This window comes from Gopherus evgoodei, chromosome 4, assembly GCF_007399415.2.
Source record: "Gopherus evgoodei ecotype Sinaloan lineage chromosome 4, rGopEvg1_v1.p, whole genome shotgun sequence".
NCBI lineage: Eukaryota > Metazoa > Chordata > Testudines > Testudinidae > Gopherus > Gopherus evgoodei.
The window spans coordinates 84,286,088-84,302,812 of record NC_044325.1 but is presented as its reverse complement, the minus strand read 5'-3'; the positions used below and the strand labels follow the sequence as shown (position 1 = coordinate 84,302,812).

The following is a 16,725-nucleotide window of genomic DNA, read 5'->3' as shown; positions in this document are numbered from 1 at the left end:
GGCTCACACTACCCCAAAAGCTTTAGAATAAGTGTGGCCCCTTTATTAGGGGTGAGCATCAATATTTATACACAGAAGTAAACAAAGTGATTAATAAAAGATAATGGTCATGCATAATCAATCAAGATTTTACAGGAAAAGCAAGTTTAACAAGTAAATGCATAGAGATAAAGGCTAATGGCTACTTGAGGAAGGGGGTGTCATGAGTAGTTTGCAGGTCAGTGCTTTGTTCAAAAAAAGGTTCAGAAAGGATTATGCAGAGACGGCCAGTCTGGGTGTTTTTTTTTGCTCCAAAGTTCACCAAAAGTTTAGACCCAACAACTACCAGTGCCACCCATCCTGGGGATGAATGGTTATGAAAACCAACACCCCAGTAAAAGAAAAAGGTTCTCTCGATCCCAAAGGATCAAGCCCCAGACCCAGGTCAATATGCGCATCAGATCTTATCCACAAATCACACTGTTGCCAATCCTTCAGAATCTAACATCTAAAGGTTTATTCATAAAAGGAAAAAGATAGAGATGAGAGCTAGAGTTGGTTAAATGGAATCAATTACATACAGTAATGGCAAAGTTCTTAGTTCAGGCTTGTAGTACTGATGGAGTAAACTGCAGGTTCAAATCAAGTCTCTGGAGAACATCCCCAGCTGGGATGGGTCATCAGTCCTTTGTGTAGAGCTTCAGTTTGTAGCAAAGTCCCTCCAGAGGTAAGAAGCAGGACTGAAGACCAAATGGAGATGAGCCTTATATAGGCACTTACAGGTGTAAGAACACTTCTTTGTTCTTACTGTGGAAAATTACAGCAAAATGGAGTTTGGAGTCACATGGGCAAGTCCCTGCATACTTTGCTGAGTCACAAGGCGTATCTGCCTCCTCTCAATGGGTCAGTTGTGTAGCTGATGGTCCTTAATGGGCCATCAAGCAGGCTAAGCAGAGCTAACACCAACTTGTCTGGGGTGTCACCCAGAACTACAGCACCAATTTGGAATACAGACAGTATACAGTCAATACTTGTAACTTCGATAATATTTTTACTTCAAGGTCCCAGAAGCACAGATAAGGTTTTCATCTTGAGGCTAGAAGACCAAAAACATCAAGACACTTGATCGCGGCCTTGGAAAAGCCAAAAGACTACTCACGCTTGATCTTAGCTCGCCGAGAGCCACATAATGATAGAGACCTACAGACAGCATAATCATAACCCGTAACCTGGTCTTAGACACCTTATATGACCCCTTTACATAAGATCTGGTGCCACTACAGGACCTTGGTTACAACCCATGTTCTATATGGTCCCAGTTTATATCAATAACGTCACAAACATACATTAGGAAAATATTTAAATACATTTAGAGTGTTTTAATGTAAGAAATCGCTGTAGAATCTTCAGCAATGGTAGTTGTCAATGAGAATCAGCCCAGGAGATCATAAAACGCAGAGGATGTGTTCCTGACTTAATTTCTCTAGTAAAATGTTGTCTGCGCTGTGGGAATGCTGGAGAACTTCTACGCTACAGGGATTAGAAATGCCTGAGATAGCCAGTGTTAGTAAATATACAGTAATGATACTGATTCTGTCAGGAACTGCTTACATCCCACTCTGCTGTCCCAATCTTCATACAGTCAAAGCTGTTAGATCCAGGGGCTGTCCAATGATCTATTGAAGCAGTTTATGGTATGTGGTGTGGCCAGCCGTAATCAGTAAGGCCTTTTATGGGAGTGCAGAAAACAAGAACCAAAACCCCTCATTCAGAGCACAGTGCTGTTCTACCTACTGTGCAATTTTCTCTGCTTCCCTTGCCACTCTGGCTTTGTTCAAATCAGCTGAGCCAGCATAAAGAGATCTGATTGCCAGAGAACTGGGGGTGTACTGCTTCATTCCCAGAGACAGGCCTAGGTCTGATTGATGCATCAGCAAGTTGGAGTGAGATCTGGCAGCTCTGTGAAATCACTCAAAGAGACAGCCTCAGAGACTAGAAAAAAAATGATAAAAATATGAATAGCTTAATAAAGATGTCACATGACTTTTAAAGAAGTGTTTCCCCTCTCCAAAACATGCGGAGATGTGGCTAGAGTTGTGATCTGAGCTTTGCATAATGATAAAGTCCTCATATTGTTTCATTTTTATATCTATTAGTCTCTCTTTAATGTAAAGCTATATTTTCCACCTCCACCACCTAATCTCCCTTGCCTTTTTAATTTAAAATATTCTATTAACTGACACCCTCGCTTAATGGACATCTCTGGCTGGTCAGTGTGCTTGTTGCACAAGACTGGGTCTGGGATTATCATCAGGTTTCAAGAGCAAAAGTTTTTTTCCTGTTGTGCAGAGGTGAAGTTTTGAATCTTTACAGTGTCTCTGCTTTGGAACAGAGGTGGGAAGGAAGTGATCTCCAATGAAAAGTACCAGCGATCCAGAGCCTAGTTCAGTAGCTAGGAATATTAAGAAAGGCTAGCTATTTTTTGGGAAATGAATGTTCGAATCCCCTCGGCAGTTTTAAAAATTTCAGTCTTAGGCAATGTCTACACTCGCACTTTTGTCAGTATAACTTACATTGCTCCGGGGTGTGAAAGAAACCCCCTCTTGAGCAATATACTGACAGAAGCACTGGGGTAGCTGCCAACATAGCTCCTGCTGATCGTTGGGGGTGGCTTAATTATGTCAATGAGAGAGCTCTCTCCCATCAGCATAGAGCATCTACATCTGAGATCTTACAGCAACGCAGCTGCATCGATACATTGGTGCCATTGTAAACTCTCTAGTGTAGACGTGGCCTTAGATAGCAGAACATTATTAATTACAAAAGCCTTTGGGGAATTCGAGCTAAGATCTAAGTGCAGAATAACTGAAGAGTAAATCCTGAAGTCCTTACTTAGTATGTAGTTGGGAAGAAAATCCTATTGAAGTCAATAGGAATTTTTTGCTTGAGTAAACAGTAGGGTTTAGCCAGTATAACAGCAGGCTTATGTTTCTAAGCAACTCAGGTGAGAGATCTTTCAGACTAAGCAACAGACTTGACTGGTGCTCTCTCTCTGTGTCTCTATTGGAGTGGATATTTCTCTTGAGTGGTATAGCTGAATCCTACTAGCAGTGCTAAATGGCTTTCTGCTATCGTACTCCATGCTGACAATTGCACTAGAAATTCCATGTATTGACACGTGAGTTACAGAAAGTGGGCCTGAGTTAACCCACTCTGGATCAGTATGTGTCCACAATTAATTGTGGCCCTATTTTATTTATGCATTTTCAGTTCACTGGGATGGTAGAAAGTTGTTTTTCCTCCAGGATTTGCAGGCACACACTGGTATTTAGTCACCTAACTCCTAATGTTTGCACCCACCATTCAGCCTTGACCAATCATTATTAAAAATGTGAAGTAAATAGTTGGCTATTAAATCGGATTCATCATTCTGTTTTTGCATGCAGTTGTAGCTGTGCATGTAATTTGAATGTATTATCTAGAAAAGGAAAATCTATTTTTATTTATGGTCTCAGATGTAAAGTACTCAAGTTCTGAAATCCCTCCAGATGGCTCAATGACCGGTCTTTTTTTCTCTCTTGAGAGTACTGTTGCCCTCATTAGTGAAGAGTGGAGGAAGCTAGCTCCCTTTCATTTGTGTCTAGATCCTTTCCCCAGCCTACCTTTCTTAAGTGTGTTTCAATGGCTGCTTGACACTGGAAAGAGATTCTCTAGTGCAGTGGTTCTCAAACTTTTGTACTGGTGACCCCTTTCACACAGCAAGCCTCTGAGTGCGACCCCCTCCTTATACATTAAAAACACGTTTTTATATATTTAATACCATTTTAAATGCTGAAGGCAAAGTGGGGTTTAGAGTCAAGGCTGACAGCTTGTGACCCCCATGTAATAATCTCGTGACCCCCTGAGGGTCCCGACCCCCAGTTTGAGAACCCCTGCCCTAGTGTGAGTTCAATTTGTCACCCCTGCTTGTTGCCAGAAGTGACCTTGTGGCTTGCTTCTCATTGTGACCTGCAAAAAAAACCTTTGCTTTTGCAGAAATGCAAGATAATAACCAGATTCATCAGAGAAGCAGCAGCTAACACCTCTTCTATTCAAGGGTGAAGGGGCTGGTACAGCGCAGACTAGTGCAGCTGTGAGAGCTGTCCTAATTTGTGGCACTGTAGCAACGACCCCATGGTCCATTGCATGGTGCAGAATTGCCAAAGCAGAGGCCTGCCTGAGAAGCCCCCTGGACCAGGGCTTTCTGTAGGGGGAGCTGGGTCCAGCAAAGGTCTGCCTATGCTGCAGGTATTCCCAGGGCCTGTGCAACCATTTAGGCAGACTAGGCGGTGGCCTAGGGCGCCAAGATTTGGGGGCGCCAAAAAGCGCCCCCAAATTTTTTTTAAGTGGTTGAGCGGCCGCTGCTGCTGGGATCGAGAGGGACTCGGAGCTGCCGGCAGCATCCGCAGCCGGCAGCCCAGGGTGTCCCCTGGGTCAGGGCGCCGCCGCGGCAGCCCGCAGCCCAGGGTTTATAGGGGGCAGGTTCTATATGTTTGCGGTGCTCGAGCACCAGCAATATTCAGGGCTGGGGGCCCTGCTCCAGCAATATTTGGAGCTTGGTCTCTCCCCCGCCCTGCCTGGATCGGGCCCTGGCCCCGACCCCCGCGGGTCTCCCCCCCCCACACCCCCGCCGCGTCCCTGCCTCACAGAAAGCAGCGCAGCACCTCTGCCTGCTTCTGCTGCCGGAGTAGAGCGGCTCCCGGCAGAACTGCTGTCTGCTGTCCCAGGGTCCTAGTGCCCCTCATCTCCTACTGGCAGAGCAGGCTGCCCCTACCCTGTGCTTCTGCCCTCGCCCTGAGTCTCTCCAACACCCCAAACCCCTCAGCCCCCCACACCCTAATCCTCTGCCTCAGCCCTGAGCCCCCCCACATGAATCCCTCATCCTCAATCCCAATCCTCATCCCCCTGCACCCTAATCCTCTTCCCCAGCCCTCAGCCCCCCCGCATCATGAACCCCTCATCCTCAGCCCCAACCCTCATCCTCCTGCACCCTAATGCTCTTCCCCAACCCTGAGCCCCCCCTGCAGCATGAACCCCCCACCCTCAGCCCCAACCCTCAGCCCCCTGCGCTCCATCCTATCCCCAAACTCCCTCCCAGAGCATGCACTCCCTCCCAGAGCGTGCACCACCTCCCCTTTCCCACACACTCCTTCCCACCCCCAAACTCCCTCCCAGAGCCTGCACCCCTCACCCTTTCCTACACCCCACCCCCATCCTGCATCCAAACTCCATCCCAAAGCCTGCAACCCTCACCCCCTCCTGCACACCCACCTCCTGCCCCAGCCCAGAGCCTGCACCCAGCACCCAAACTCCACCCAAAGCCTGCACCCCTCCTGCACTCTAATCCCCAGCCCAGGATCTGCACCCCAGACCCCTCCCCCCTCAAGCCCGCTCCCAGAGCCTTAGGCAGGTGGGGGCAGAGTTCGCGGGCGGGTTCTGGGCACCACCAAAATTTCTACAAACTTGCCACCCATGCCTGGGTCAGCGTGCCACCGGCAGCCCAGGGATTCCACTGCGCAGTTGCTACTTCACTTCTCCCGCCTCCCAGGCTTGCGGCGCCAATCAGCTGTTCGGCACCGCAAGCCTGGGAGGAGAATTAGAGCAGGACAGCGTGCTCGGGGAGGACGCAGAGCAGAGGTGAGCTTGGGTGGGGAGGTACCGCAGGGCTCCTCGGGCCAGGGGGAGAGGAGCTGCCGCAGGGGCGGCGGGCACACTTCAGGGCGAGGAGCTGCTGTAGGGGTGGGGGGGGGACGCAAGATGGAAGTTTCACCTAGGGCGCGAAACTTCCTTGCACCGGCCCTGGGTATTCCTTGAAATGGGGGCCTCGTTGGCCCTGTGCATTGGCTTAGCTAGCAGAAGATGATTGCAGTGCGCTGTGAATTTCTCTGTTACTTGCTGGGAGGTAGGAAGAGGGCTGGAGGTTGTTCTTTAACTTATCCTAGCCCCTATGTCATGGGCATACATGCAGTCTCACACAGACTTAATGATTTAATAAGCAAGAAATGTGCTATGCCACTTTTTTGTATTATGTCTGATTTTGTAAACAAGTAGTTTTTAAGTGAGGTAAAAGTTGGGATCTGCAAGACAAATCAACCTCCTGAAAGGGGTTCAGTAGTGTGAAAAGGTTGGGAACCACAGGTTAGAAGGCCTAAAGATAAGAGGGGGAATCTACCTTAGTTTCTAGTTCAATAGCTGCTATATTTCTTTCCAGAGGTAACTTCGGATCAGGGGTGGATGAAGCAGTCATAAATATATATATATAGAGAGAGAGAGAGCACTAATTGTACTCCGTTATGCCAGTGTATGTCAGGAGTTCATTTTACTGGTATATCTGAGAGAGTAATGTGTTCCACATTTTATACCGCACCCTGGGATCCTGAGATGGGGTGAAGTTTAGAGTAAGCAGGGCATTTGCCCTATTTCCCCAGTGAAATGAATGTGCAAGTATATTCTAACCCAAGATGATAACACTATTGGATTTCTTACAACCTTCATATTGGAAGTATCTTTTGATAAGCCATGTAAACAAATGAACACCTGACAAGGGGTAGATGAATAAGTGGAACCGATGGAGGTCCTGAGGAGATTTGGCATTCGTGCGGGGAGAGGCAGGTGCTCCTCTAGCTTAGGATGGATGGCAATCCTTGAGGAGTTCACCTAGCTTTGTGTAATAATTGCTAATCTCGTCTTCACTCCCTCACCCCTCTTTCTATGCTATATTGTCTTTTTGATGTGGCTCACATCATGAGGTTTCACAACTACCCAGAGATTAGATTTTTATGGGGGAAGGAGATAACTGAAGGTGAGCCAAAGGCTCACAATCCCACGTGTTAATTGGGAGATGGGAGTCACCCTGTCTACTCCTCCCTTCTTATTATATGGCATGGAAACTTTCCTGAGGAGCAGGATAATATTTTCGCAAATTATTTGGCAAGCAGGATTAAACAACAAATTTAAGAAAAACCCATTTGATTTTAAGAGCAGAAAATGAGGAATTTTTTGACTTGATTATCCATTATGAATTATTCCTTCTACTTTAGCCCCCTTCTGGGAAGAATGGTGTTTGAACCTGGCTCTGGCTAACACTGTGGGCCTAAGGTCCTACACTCTAACCTCTACCACTGTGAAAACCTGTGAGCTGAAGCATGGTTCAGAAACACAGTTGTCACATTTATATGCTGGGAATCACCAGGGTCCCAAAAACCACAGAAATTCCCTATCTGGCTAATTGGTTGAGTCCTGTATCTATGGTAACCAGATGTCCTGATTTTATAGGGACAATCCCGATATTTGGAGCTTTTTCTTATATAGGCTCCTATTACCCCCCAACCCCTGTCCCAATTTTTGACACTTCCTGTCTGGTCACCCTACCTGTATCCTTCCCTTAAATAGCTGGATATATGTAGAGATTTCAGCATTTTTTCTTCGTCCAGGCTTTGTTCTCCCAGATACAGCATTTCAAAATGTTGAACACAGAATTTAGAGCAGCACATTTTACTTTTTGTGAGAAATTGGACATGAATGGCACAGAATAGGGCCATCTTCCATGAGGCAATGAAATGACTGCCTGTCAGCTGCCTCTAGCAGGTCAATTTTGTCAGGGAGCAATGCTGAATTCAAACTAGTTTGACATCTACAGTATAGTGATGTCCTGAGAGGCAGGCATCGGCACTGGAGATATATGTAGAGAGAGGGTGCAGCAAGTGGCATTGTGAACATAAAAAGTGCTCATTAATCTAGCTTAAATGTTCAGTTTTCCTTGATAAGAACAAGAAAGCGTAGGTGGTTGCGGCCTTTCCATCCTTGAGTCCTATTTTCAGTCTGTTGGACACTTCTCCCCATCTTCAGTTTGAGGTAAAGCTTGTCATGCTTCAGCTCAGTTTAGAATTCAATTTGGTTTGGGGAAAGCTTCCTTAAAAATCTATTTGACAGTGTTGAGTTTGGCGCTTGGGAGGCGGGGAAAATGCACATTTAACAATTTAAACTTTGCAGATGCTTTTCTTTACACATTGGTAGCTAAAAATGCCACTGTGTTGTAGCCTGACAAGTACATAGTCCCTGGTTGTGAAATGCCAACATTTCTTGTAAGAGAGTTGTAAGTATTGAAAGAGTGTACTTGATGTGGACAGCACATTATTTTCCTTAAGAGCTGTAATCTACACTGTGATGTGGTGATTCCCAGATCCCTAAGGGAGCGTGTTGAAATATACAAGTAGGAGAGGAGAAAGGAGCCATTTGTTAAATTGGTATTTGGAAGCTTTTGAAAATTGTACCTGATGTCTATTGGCTGGAAAAGGATTCCAGTATCCCTCTAACCAGAAAAGCCTGCTCTATACGGTTTCTTTCAATGATAAAAACAAAGGAAAACCTGGGAGTACGGTGAGGAAAACAGATGAAATTTTAAAAAAGCTTTTTTTTCTCTGCAAGCCCAGAGCAGTCAATGGCAATAACTGGACAGTGTTTAGCAGACTTGTTCAGCCACTGCTTTATTCTGTGCTGTCCCACTCTCAACCCCAGAAATATTTTCCCCTGGCATAACAGTTGGGGTGAAATCTTGGCTCTATTGAAATAAATGGTAAAACTCCCACTGACTTCAGTAAAGCTGGAATTTCATCCCGGACCATTTTGTTGCTCAGTCTAACATAATGTCTGCATTACAATTTTTAACAGTGTGAGAAGACCCCATTACAACAGCAATGCTCTGTATTGCTATCAGGATGTTAACAAATGCCATGGTCACGTCAGAGTTCAAATAGAAGGTTTAAAAGCTGAGCCCTGTCTATGCTGCAGAATAGAACAGCATTCTTACCATGTCCCCGACCTAGTTCTCAGAGCTATCATGCCTAAGATTGCTTAACAACCAGTCTACTGCATTATTTTCTTTGTGTTCTTAATAGGTAGATGACTGACATGTCAACACAAGAAATATCACACCAGTGAAGGCAAAATTAATTTATGAGGCTTGGATCATTGTGTCTGAGGAGAACAAGGAAAGAGAGCATGATTGTCCATATAGCTCTTGCAGTCTTTTTCTCTTCAGCCACCAGTCTGTGGCCTTTGACATTGGAAAGAGTAGGACGATAGTTTTGGGTAACACAAGCTTAAAGATTTACATCTTTGTTATTAAGAACTATTAAAGGTACTAGGTAACCCAGCAATGCCAGAAATATACTAATGAAGCTGCAAAAATTAGAACTAGCTTATCAGATCATTAAAAAATAAACACCACCCTGCTTAACTGCTTCTTACAAAAACAAAATTCACAGCATTTTTTCCTTTTGAAAGGTGTACATTCAGTGCACTAGCTTTTATCACCAAGTTGCATTAGAAACAGCAGAAGGGCTAAAAATAGTTTCCTATATGGATGGCTTTAGTTTTTCCTTTTTAAGTAGCTTGATTTTTTTCATAGCCTAGTAATCTTTTTCCTCTTCTCGAAGCAGAATGATCTGGTCCGTCCATTAGTAACTGATTGTCTCTTGTCATTTACTGCACTAGTAGAGCTCTCATTTCTGTCCCTTGTTATGTTAAAACGCCACTTGGGTACATTCTGAGCACAGCATCCATTGGAAGGAGGCCTGTAAATTCCATCAGAGAATTCCAAGACATTCATGAGGCTGAAATCTTCCATGTAAAGCCGTTAGAGTTCATGTATAATTTACTTTTTATGTAGCTGTTTTGGTGCTGTGAAATATCTTTAACAATAACTTGCTTCCTTTAAAAACATAGCGTTGTCTGTAGATAGGTAACATGCTTTTAGAACAGTGAAACCATTTGCTGCTTCATTAATTTATAAAAATCTCCTTAATTATAAAACAAACAAAAGCAATTTATTTTCCCCAGTAGCCTAAGAGAGGAGATTGTCAGTAGATCTTGGCAGCTTTGGACCAGGAACAGAGCATAATCCAGTGTTTAGATCCTACTGAGAATATCTGTTCCCTAGATGTACAGATTTTTAAACTGTTAGCTCAAGGGTCCCATCTCATCTCAAATATAGTGTTATCATGCAGAGATACTGTCTACACTGGCCATTTAGACGTAAAATTTCCCTCTAGTGTAGCTATATAGGTGGTGTCAACCGTAAGAGTAGTAGTGTAAACCAGCTGCTGCTACTTTTAAATGTCCAGTCTTGCTCTAAGCGAGTCTAAACAACGTTGGCAACTCTCAGGGCCTTGTCTACATTAGAGCTCCCACCAGTACAGCACTGGGATATTTAAAAAAAAAAAAATCTAGTATAGATCAAGCAAGGGGAAAAGGAGATCTCTCCAGGATTCAAGCTGCATGGGACTTTATCAACTAAAGGAAGCGTCATGGTTAAGCATAAGAGGGTTGGGTTACAAAAAGCAGTGGCAAGTCAAAATCAGGAGTTTGCCTTGCAATCTGTATCCCCCTTCATCAAAGGGAGATGTCGGATCGGTGTTGACCATCTTTCTGGAGACCTATGTGAAATGAGTCTGTGGTTTTTCTTTCGTTCTTAATAGGAAGCCCATCTGCATTACAGCTAGCCCACACACTGTCAGTCTTAGCAGAGAGGCAAAAGATAGAATGCAGACTGAATTCTCCTGTGGGCCGTAGAGGGGTTCCCTCTAAAATAAGACTGAGGACATGCTAATGGGAGAGCACAGGCACTGCTGGCGGGGAGCTTGCACTACTGCTGTTCCTGTTCAGTGACATAATCGAGGACTTCCTTCCCGAAGGTGGTCGATCTCAGCTCTTTACATGATCCCTGAATTCACTGAGAGATCTCAGCCCAACGATGCATTGCGCTGTTGTTGTGGAGGATGTGTCTTACTGTGGGGGATGGTGAAATGGCACCTGCACAGAGATGATCATCATGCCAGGGTTCTGTTACTGCAGCTTTTAGGAAGATAGATCTCAGCCATCCATCTGTCTCAGAGGATCTTGCATATCTGCTCTCTTGATCTCCAAGAGAAAATCTCAAGCAGTGAAAAGTATTACAAGGTCTCCCTTGCTTCCTGCTTCTAATCTGCATTCTCAGGAATGAATCAAAACTGTGAAAGGAGTTTGTGTTTGGTCCTATGCTTTAAAGGGAGGGGAAGAGCAGGGAGAAAAGAGATGAGATATATTTATAAGCCAAGAACAGACTTTTCTCATCTGACGCTTCAAGGTCTTATTTAGCAGACAGTCTGGTGAGAAGAATAGCTACATGTGTGTTCTACTCCCCCAGCACCTTAATAATAAATAGTGATGTTATAACTAATACTCCAAGAGATTTGAGTGTAATTTTTCTATTTTATCTTAGTCTCTTGCTTCAGTGTTGTGTATACGTGTGTTTTTATATTGAGTTGGCATCTTTCTGTATTGAAAGGAAAAAAATGAAATAAAATAAAATGCTGGTTTGGCCAGATGACAGTGAGTTTGATTGGAGACTTGCACAGCCCAGACAGGAGATAGGATAACTCTTTGCCTATTAGGGGCAAATGAATTTTAACAAAACCTGGCACCATACTGCCAGCCACTCAGGGAGTCTTTTTTTCTTTTATTTTCCTCCAACAGGGAAAACTCTCCAGCAGGTGAGATGGTTTATGAACACTTGTACTGCAAAATATCTAGAAAAAAGGCAAAGAATTAGGAGAGACAGGGTATGGCTACATTTGGAATTTCAAAGCGCTGCTTTGAAGTGTGAGTGTAGTCAGAGCGGCAGCGCTGGGAGAGAGCTCTCCCAGCGCTGCATGTAAACCACATACCTTACGGGTGTAGCGTGCAGCGCTGGGAGCCGCGCTCCCAGCGCTGCTGCCCTGATTACACTGACGCTTTACAGCGCTGTATCTTGCAGCGCTCAGGGGGGTGTTTTTTCACACCCCAGTTGCAGCGCTGTAAAGTATGAGTGTAGCCAAGGCCACAGTGTGTTCCAGTGGCTAGAGCAGTTGACTGGAAGTCAAACGACATGGGTACTGTTGCCAGATCTGCCACTGACCTCAGGCAATTCACTTTGCCTCCGTTTTCCCATCCCCACCACACTTCTTCTCTTTGTCTATTTAGATTGTAAGCTCTGCTGGGCAGTGGCATTCTCTTGTTATGTGTTTGTGCAGTGCCTAGCACAGTGGAGCCCTGATGTCTGTTTGGGGCCCAGAAAAATACAGTAATAAATACAAATAGGTGGGGAAAGCACTGAAAATTTCCATTTCTGCTTTTCACTTTCATTCTAGGTGACCATTGGCTTCCAGGAAATGTGTGTGGATATTGTATATATTTGCATAAAGAAAATACATAATGCCTGAGACTTAATACAATACTTGCCTTCCCAGTGAGAAAAAACTGGTGATGTGGAATTTTTTTTCACTGACATTTAGTGACTGTTATATTAACAAAGAGTACAGAAGAGATTAAGTGGCATCCTTGCTAAATCATACCTGATGATGTCGTCTTCCCTCATCCCAGAATTTTAATTTTGCCAAAAGTGTGAAACTCTCTCTAGCAAAGGGGGAGACAATTCTGCAAGCTGAGGAACCTGATCTTTCTTGGCTCGTCTCCTAAAATGCACTTCCGGGTAAAATGTTTTTGAGAGCCCTGGAGTTTGGATGTATTGCATGAAACATTCTCTATCTACTTTTGAAACATCTGTGTTTTTGCTGCCTCCAGCAGGATTGCACTGCAAGTGTTCGTGATTATTTAAAACACAAACTGAAACATGGGACTACTGAACCTCAGTGGGATAACTTGGTTTTTCTATAGGGCTGGCCAGCCGGTTGGTTTTCCCCCTCCCTAAGAGAAGGTCCTCTGCTCTCCAAAGGTTCCTACTACTCTCTTGTAGTTACTGACTTCCCCTTCCAGCTTCATATCGTGCCAAACACCATCCTAGAATAGGGATGAAGATCTGGCTCCTTCCTAAAACTAGAAAAAAACTATGGAGCAATCCTACACAGGCAATGGGTTGAATTAGTTTCAGCAAGTAGATCTCCCCTATTTCTATTATCTATGTTTGAAGCTTGTCTCCAGATTGACTAGAAGCAAACACTGTGGTGTGGTATGAGGCGCATTCCCTTCCTCTGGGGACTGAGCATCCTGGCAGCTAGGGAGAAGAGATTAGTTCTCTTCTCTCCAGCTGCAAGTACACCCACCCCAGGAGAGGGACAGATCTGATGGAATTGAAGAGATTAACTAAATGTTAGCCAGGTCTAATCAGAGGCAGATAGAACAGGTCAGGTAGATTTATTGGGCACATGCTTGAATGTGACACTTTAATGGGGCCAGCCTTATGAGATCACTGGTTCTGAGCTGTCTTTTATCACCTCCCTTTCGGAGTTGGGCCATCAGTTCAGACTTCACAGGACACCAAGAAAGTGAGGGGATTTTCCTCAACCAACTTTAACTGACGGCATCATGCACTCCAGGACCCTCCTCCTTCCAACCTGCAAACCCTGATAGCTCAGTGGTTTGAGCATTAGCCTGCTAAACCCAGACTTGTGAGTTCAGCCCTTGAGGGGGCAATTTGGGGATTAGTCCTGCTTTGAGCAGGGGGTTGGGCTAGATGACCTCCTAAGGTCCCTTTCAACCCTAATAATCTATGATTCTATGAAAAGTGCCATTAATTGCTGAGTTTGCCCCTTTTCCTCCTGCCATGGCCCATACAGCTCTTTTCAGAAACTGTCCCATCCTTCGGTTGCGGACTGTTTCCCCCTCAACCACCACCTCTACATTTATCTGAGCAGTTGTCTGCAGCTGTGCCTCTGTAGAGGCCATCACTCTATTGATGTCTTGCATAAACTGGGAGATTGTTCTCCCCCACCCTCCTGTCGCCCCATCTCCTTCAAATGATGGATAGGCTGCAAAATAGACTGTGTGGAAGATGAATACACTGGGGACACTCCTGAGATTCCCACTGCTTTAGAGAGCCACTCTGCTACTGCTTAGCATAACTTCTCAGGATAAGCTTCAAGTATTTACTGAAGACAGCCTGTCACCCCTCTTTAGTGGGTTACCTTGGTGCTGTTTATTTGCAGGTCATGCATGCAGTATTTTTATGTGTAAAGCACCTGCATGCCCACCCAGGCTGCTTAGCAGAACTACACCAACTATCTAAAAATACAATCAGCAACATAAAGCTCAGCATTAAAACAAACAAAAATAAACAAGAACATCATCTCAGAATCAGGGAGGGGCCTCACACGTGTAGCACATGCTTAAAATACAGTATGACTCTGAAAGTGAGTTTTCTAAGCAGGGATTTATTCTGCACTATCTACATCTGCTTCTACAGCAGTACAGACTGCTGGTGTGTGGAAAAGCAATTGCCATCCTATATACATATACACACACGTCCAGCACATAAATATGATAGAGTACAGTAAGCACTTTGTTGGAGGCAATGACCTGTTGCACGTAAACAGAGAAACCAATTTGCGTACAGCTGTGTATACACACTTACACAGTAGAAGTTTTATATTCACTGTGTATCCTGCATGACATTCAGTTGCTTATACAAAACTCTAGTGCATTATAGCATATGCTCACTTAGAGTGGTCTGAGAAGTCTCTTGGTTTTAAGCAATTGCTAGTTTTTGGCTTAATGAGATAGTGTGGACTAATGGCCAGAAGAAGGGATTGGATCTAGCTTGCTGGATTCCATTCCAAACTCTGCCACTGACCTGTTCTGTGGCCTTTGGCAAATCTGTTAATCTCACATTGCTTCATTTCTCCTACTTGCCTTTCTCATAGGGCTGTTGTGAGGTTTTGTTAATGTCTGTGGAGATCCTCTGATGAAATTGCAAAGATATTATCATTATCTTCCAGGCTTCTCTTCCTTTACAGATACACATTCACGTGCAGTCAACGTCTAATTATTAACACAGATTTCAGCAAATCAAGCTGAGCTAATAAGACATTATTTTGTCCCGTCACAAAGAGGAATGCTCTTTCAAAACTTCGGCACGTGAGCCAACCAGATGGGCTTTTCTGTATGCTGAGGACAATTTTATAGCAAGGCTACTCCAGAGGCAGAATGGGTGAACTGGTCTCCCTGGGGAAGTGCTTTTTGCAGACCCCCTGATTCAGTGTGTAGTGCTCTAGGGTGTGCTCTGAAGGATTTTAGTTTCTCTCTGGGTTGGTAATGACTGAAAGTTGTGTTCATTTGATGGCTGTTTTGCTGAACCTGTGTGAAATGATTTTTTGCAGTCTCAGTCCAAGTCCCAATGGACAAGTAACCTGGCCATATCAGCAGAAACCAAGGACTGAGTAGACCATGGACATTGACATTCACTCCACTCATGCCCTAGCAACATTCCCTGCTGCTCAGGGTTGAGGCACACTGGCCAGGCCCATTGTGGGGGAAGTTTACACTGCTGTTGCCTATGCTTCCGCCTGCTCTGTGAATAAATAAATCTTCAGTCTTCTGGGCTGTCTGTCTAGCACCTTTCAGTAGCACAAAAAGAAGGACTAAAAGAAACAAATGAATTCATCAGCATGAATTCATTAGGAATTGGTTTTAAGATGGCTAATTGCCTCCTCTTGCAGCCAGTACTCTTGTAATGGAAGGGGAAGGGTGTAAGCGAGTGCTGTCCTCCCTGATTAGCTGAAGATACGTCCCCTGCTGTTGCCTGCCATGCCTCTACTAGTTCCAATTTTCCTTTTCCTGAGGGCATGTCTGCAGATAAAAATTACAGCTGTGCCACTGTAGCACTTCAGTGTAGACACGACCTATGCCAACAAGAGGACTTCTCCCTTTGGTGTAGGTAATCCATCTTCTCAAGAGGTGGTAGCTAGGTCAATGGAAAAATTCTTCTGGCAACCTAACACTGTCTACACTGGGGATTATGTCAGTGTAGCTATGTCTCTCGGGTGTGGATTTTTCACACGCCTGAGAGACATAGCTATCCCGATGTAAGTTTCTAATATAGACCAGCCCTGAGTTTCGTAAGCAGGGAGATGTACATGTCTTGAAAGCTGCTCACAGCTGGATGCAGAGTTCAACACATTGCCGCATGAGCAGTTATCTTATGTGGAAGACAGATTAGTGCAGATGTTCACAGAGATGAATAGATTTAACTAGAATCCTTGGTTGGAGTGTGCATGCTAGTTTCTGGATTGTGTGTTGCCGATTTCATAGTGAAATAAGATTTTCCTCACCCCCATTGTGCCGACACTGCTCTTCCTGCCTGTTTGTGTCAGCAGGAAGCTCCGTCTAATCTCTTCATTACTGTGTTGTTTTTTATATTAGTTTAGAAGAGTACTAGTCATTTACGGTGCACCACTCAAAGTACAATTCCTAAGGACATTTACCTGTGAGAGAGATTGTTATCACTGCACAGAGACCCTAGACAGACAAACTGTGCTTTCATTTTACTGGCATTAGTGAGCAGTGACTGGAAAGCCAGGCTGAGCATCTGTGAAAGCAAAGGAGGTGGTGAGGTTGTGAAATTCTCAAATATCGCACTGTGCACAGCCGAGCCAGAGCATCAGGAGATGTGTGAACCCATTAATCACTGCAGGGCAGCTGCCAGCTCTCTGACTTTAATTGGAGGCCTTCTAATATTTAAGCTGATTTTGGGGGTAGGGAGTACTGTTAGAGAATTTCATTGCCTTCCCAATGAGGCTATCAAAACTTAACTCAAGTTTGCCGAGTGACTTGCAACTACTGGGGGAAATAATGTTACTCAGCACCATTTTCCTTCAGAGATTGCTGTCTCGGCAGCACGTTTAGATTTTTGTATATTTATCTCTCTCAATTTCCTAGCCCTCTAGCTCAACAATT

The 16,725-nt window shown here is 44.6% G+C and overlaps 1 protein-coding gene across 15 annotated transcripts in view; it reads left to right on the top strand.

Annotated features, from left to right (window-relative positions):
* Window positions 1-16,725, top strand: part of TRIM44 (tripartite motif containing 44) — a 168,119-nt gene that overhangs the window by 89,235 nt on the left and 62,159 nt on the right. The window lies entirely within an intron of this gene.